This window comes from Lynx canadensis, chromosome A1, assembly GCF_007474595.2.
Source record: "Lynx canadensis isolate LIC74 chromosome A1, mLynCan4.pri.v2, whole genome shotgun sequence".
In the NCBI taxonomy this organism is placed as follows: Eukaryota; Metazoa; Chordata; class Mammalia; order Carnivora; family Felidae; genus Lynx; species Lynx canadensis.
The window spans coordinates 75,475,780-75,481,781 of NC_044303.2; positions in this window are offsets into that span (position 1 = coordinate 75,475,780).

Consider the following 6,002-nt stretch of genomic DNA (forward strand, 5'->3'; position numbering starts at 1 on the left):
TTTGTATTCTTTTTCTTTGCTCACATCGCATATACTGCTGTTTATGCACTGTATACACCTTTCTTCATCCTGAATTATGTAGTAATGTCATCAGTGCAGTGGTTTTTTTTTTCTTTTCTTTTTTTTTTTTTTTTTTTTTTAATGGTTTATCATATAGATAGACCAGATAATAGAATCCTGCAAGTTAGAGGATGGAAAAGACCTGCCAGTCACCTCAATCTCTTCACATGCGCGTTTCTTCCCCCCCTTCGATTAGCTTTGAATATTTGACCAGCCTAATTTTAAACGACTCCATATGACATTACACACAGTCGCACCTAGCTTCTCCAGAGCCTCCTCAAATTCTCATTTCAAAAAGTTTCCCGAGAGACGGTTTTTCGGCTCATTTCCTTTGTCTGAAATTTACCCGCAACCTCAACACTTATTTCAGTGAATCCCCCATTCACTCAACTTTCCCTCACTCATAGACTTTTTCTTTTGCTTTAGTGACAACCTCCTTCAGCAACCTTTGAATCTCTGAGTGCCTAGAAGCTTAAAGCATTGAAGCTGTTAAGTTTTTGTTTGTTTGTTGTTTGGGGAGAAAACTTAAGAGAGGTAATTAAAGCAAAATAATTACTGTATATTGGATGAATAAAAGTGCCATAAACTCTCTGAAATTTTGCCACTGACTGGACCATCATTGATAAATTAGCCTATGCATATTTATAAAGTGATAGAATAAAAAGCAGGTGAAATACCCCTGAGAAATTATAGACCCAAACACTCGCACACCGACAAACCCAGACACCCAGCCAACAGCTAAATTACTATTTGTGTTTTCAAAAGAACCCAATGATTTATTATATCGGTTATTGTTATATCATATCTGTCAGTTAATTTTTATGCCCTGGCTCAGCGTTGCAGATTTGACTGGCACCTTCCTGTTTCTGTAGTTGAATCTGCTTATAATTGAGGAGCTGATAGAAGGGGAGGAGAGGAGAAAAGGAAGGGACAGAGAACTATTTTGCTCCAGTAACATGAGGGATTGATTGAAATCCAGCTCCTCTTTTGACTGTTTTCCTGATACTTGATACAGTTTTCATTTTTGTGATGATGCGCTCAGCTGAAAGGACTGGAACAGAGTACATGCATTCGCAGACAAGGGATGATATAATAAAACCTGGGCCGCGTTTGGTGCAGAAGGGGATTTGGATTCACGTGTTGCTAGGAAATGTATGCACTGGTTCTAGGGGGACCCTCTCGGCTTCGAGTCAACACCCGCAAAGCACGTGCAAAGGCCAGGGGGCTCTCTTTGTGTTTGATTGAGCTTAGATGCACACACCATTAAATTTAGGGACAAATTAAATTGTGGGCTTCTAACCACAGTCGTCCCTCAAGGAGTTCATACTGAGGAGATACAGTGTTTCACACACACACAAGAAAAGAGACACTGAAGAATCCTCTGCAGCGTGGTTGATATTTCCGAATACGCTTAAGAGAATAGTACCATTGCATATGTATATAATTTATCCGTATACTTACCTACCAGTTTAAAAAAAAATCAGTGGGATCCAATAAAGGACAAACCAGTTAATTATTTTCCACCGCTGACCAGTGCCTCCCTACTCTTCTACCCAGCCTCAGCTGCTGTCACTATTCTACCCTGCCCCTGGATGTTAGTGTGCCAGATTGTTGGGAGAGGTAATGCAGTATGGGCATGTACAACTCTGTACTTTCTTGCTGGGTGGCCAAGGATGTTAAGCGTCTGAGCACTCTTTATCTGGTGCATTACCCAAGGCCATATTTGCAGAGAGCAGACTTGAAGGAGTAATGCGATGTCTCTCCCTGGACCAGAAGCCAGGCTTGTTTACTGCTTGTTATAAAACAGGAGCTCCCAAAACTCATGGATTCCCCACCCCCAGCACAGCACCTTCCGTATGTTCCGGCCACCTGGATCACTCTCCATACTGTTTCCTTGCCGTGAATATACGTCCTTGCCGGTGACCCAGGAGTCTCATGTCTTCTGTCAGAATTCTCCAAGCAGCACGATAAACTTATCCATTTGTAAGTAAGGCAAAATCAAGCGAAATTCTGATAGCTTTTATATATATATATATATAATATAATATTAAAATTATATTTATATATATATTAGTTTCTAATATATATTCAATATTTATTTAATATATATTTAAATCTAATATAACTAACTATAATATAAATAAATATATATATCATATTCTATCTTATATATATATATAATGCTTTTCTACTATACTACATAAATATTATACATTATATTTATCTACTATATTATAATTTCTATACTTTCCCTATACTTCATCTCTCTCATCTCTCTCTCCGCTTTTCTATCCTAATCTCCATCTTCTCCTTATCTTTCTCTATCTCTTCTTTCTCCCTCTCTTTATCCCCTCTCCTCTCCCTCTCTCTCTCTCTTCTCTATATCTCTACCACCGCCGAGGCTGCTGCACGCGTCATGGCTTTGGGGAAGAAGAGAGCCGAGCACAGTGAACTTGGCTGAGGATTAAGAGAAGACACCCCATAATGTGGTAATTAATGGTTTACCCAAACCCTGGGGGGAGGGGACCAGGAGGAAAAGCACTTCACTGTTCTACCTCTAAATGGAGCTGAGTAGGGAGGGGGGGAGTCAGAACAGGCCGTCAAGGCCGTGGCTTGATTGTTGCTCACTTTCCATCCACGCACAAGGGACACTTTCATATCAGTGGGCAAGCCGTGGAACCCCTCCCCCCCACCACCGAGAGGCAATGTGCCCGTGGCTCCAGAGCTAAATAGCCCACAAAGCTAAAATAAATACGGTCAGCAATTTGGGCTTGCTTTCAAAATATAGCGTTGAGTTAAACAAAACATCATAACGTTGTTCAGGTTGAACCCTAGAAGTGGTTGCACTAAAATGAAAACAAAAGTAAAATCTTACTGATGGGATTGGAGACATTTCTCCAGCACCTGAAATCAATTGGTGTATGGACCAGGTTCGTGGGAGGGAAGTGAGCTGAAGTGTCCTTGGATATCCTTCTAATAATGCATATAGATCTATCTCTTCGTGAGAAAACTGACAAACCCAAATTGAGGGACATTCTACAAAATAACTAATCCACATTGCCAAAAGTGTCAAGGGCACAAAAGACAAGGCGAGACTGAGTAGCTGTCACAGACGTGAGGAGACTCAGGATACACGACAACTAAACAAAATACAGTCTCTAGGGCTATAGTCTCCTACAGACTGGATCGTGGAACACAAAAGGGAAATTAGTGGAAACACGAATGAAATATGACTCAGAGTTTTGCTTTAGTTAATGGTGCAACACCAGGGTTAATTCTTACTTTCCGTGCACACTCCGCAATGACATGAGTTGTTAACTTAAGAGGAATTTGGGTACGCCGAGATAGGCCTGATTTTGCATCGCTATGTCTAGCATCTTCTCAAGATAATAAAGAAACAGCAAGATTTTACAAGGGCCAAACAATTTTAAAATTAAAAAAAAAAAAGGAATTATAACAAACTTTTAAAAAACAAACAAGGATAGCCATCATGTAGAACCAAGGGGATATGTTAGATAGGACATTGGATTCTACTACCCTGGAAGAGAGTGACAACAAAGAAATAACAGAACATAACCATGAGTGAGACCGATAGAACGGAGAAAAGGGAAGGTCAGACATGACGGACGGGAGGAGAAGTTGAGCAGGGAATGATCTGCAGCCCCAGAAGAAGGGAGAATAATACAAGGAGTAGACACAGTCTCTGAGGAATTAATAGATAGGAATTGTGAAAGACACATGAAAACTATCAGTTCACAGATTCAAAAAGCCTATGAACCCTGACACTGATTAAAAATAGGAGGGGGGCGCCTCGGTGGCTCAGTCCATGGAACACTGGACCTCAGCTCAGGTCATGATCTCGCACCTCCTGAGTTCAAGCCCCACGTCAGGATCTGTGCTGACAGCTGGGGGCCTGGAGCCTGCTTTGGATTCTGTGTCTCCCTCTCTCTCTGCCCTTCCCCTGATCATGTTCTGTCTCTCTGTCTCTGTCTCTCTCTCTCTCTTTCAAAAAATAAACATAAAAAACAAACTAAAAAAAATAAAGAAGAGGAAATTTATATTGAGACACAAATAGGAAAACTGTAGGGGCGAAGGAGGGAGACAGAGAATATTGAAAGCAGCTAATGCAAAAAGAGATGACCTTCAAGGAAGCTCGTAAGCTTTACAGCTCGCTGTGGGACACAAACAGTGGAAATGGGAGACAGTGGGTGAAAGAGACGAATTAACTACCATCTCCCAACTCTGTACCCAGCAAAGTATCTTGTAAGAATGGATGAAAACTTGGTTTGGACAAAGGAGCAATGGGAGACTTGAGCTCCGTACGAACAGGAGAACAACAGTGTTTTCCCGAAGTAGAAGGAAAAGGATGTGAGATTAAATTTTATTTTATTTTTTTAAATTTTTTACATGTTCATTTATTTATTGGAGAGAGAGAGGAGAGAGAGAGAGAGAGCATGCACAAGCAGGAGAGGAGCAGAGAGCGGGGGGAAGAGAGAATCCCAGGCAGGCTCCAAGCTGTCAGCACAGAGCTCGTTGTGGGCGGCAAACCCGGGAACCCTGAGATCACGACCTGAGCCGAGATCACCAGTCCGATGCTTAACGACGGAGGCATGCAGGCACCCCAGGAGATTACATTTTAGAGCTGTCCGTAAAAGTGGAGTGGACTGAAAATGAAAAATGTGTTTGTAAGTCTGACTGAATATGAACTGCCAAAAATAACCACAGCGCTTTATGCATTTTGAAAAGTTATAAAGAATGAAATATAGAACAACAATCAAAACATGTAGAGCCAAGACCCAATGTAATTAGTGTGGTAAGCTCTCACAATTTCTGTGATAAGGGTAAAAGTAAAAATTTAGCTTATGATACATGTAGGAAGCATATTTTTATCTCTGGTAATAAAATAGTAAATGAGAGTGTGTGTGTGTGTGTGTGTGTGTGTGTGTGTCTGTGCATGTGTGTGCACGCGCGCAGAGAAAAATTAGAAAGTGGTAATGAGAAAAGAGTCATCAAGTAGAAGCTGGCAACATAAATCCATATGTATGTTTCATGCCGAATATATATGGATGAAATGCTGCAATTTTGGGGTGAATACATTCAGACTGGATAAAATAAAACGGAAGCACGTGTTGTTTATAAAGAACATAAAAAAAAACATAAAGGAGTAGAAATGTCAAAAAACAAAATGATGAAAAATTAGTATCATAGAAACACTAATAAAGAAAATCTGAAGGAGCGCCTGGGTGGCTCAGTTGGCTAAGCCTCGGACTTTGGCTCAGGTCATGATCTCAGGGTTTGTGAGTTCGCACCCTGAGTCGGGCTCTGTGCTGACAGCTCAGAGCCTGGAGCTGGGGTCATATTCTGTGTCTCCCTCTCTCTCTTCCCCTCCCCTGCTCGCTCGCTCTCTCTCTCTCTTTCAAAATAAATAAACATTAAAACAATTAAAAAATAAAAACTGAGGAAGTTATATAAACATCAGTAAAATTAATGTGTAAATAATTACCAGAGATAAAGAGAGGCATCGTATACTTTAAAAAACAAATTCAACAAGAGAACAGTATAGTTCTCAGTTTACATACACCTAAAAAAAAAGACATTTGAATATATAAAATAAAATGAGCAGCTCTAAAATAAGCAATAATATTGGTGAATTTTAACCCCACCCCTGATTGAACACACCAGGAAAAACAGTCAAAATTTTAATAAAGGTACAGAACTGCCCCAGTCTCATAACCACTTAGCCATATGTGGCTATTTAAATTCAAATGTATTAAATCTAAAACTTCAGTTTCTAAGTTATACTAGTCACATTTTAAACTCCCGTTAATACATGTACAAGAGACTATCACACGACACTTTAGGAGACACAAATGTTACATTATCCCCAAAAGACTATTGGACAGTGCTGAAAAAGTGTATTGAAATAAGAGTTTCAAAAAGTT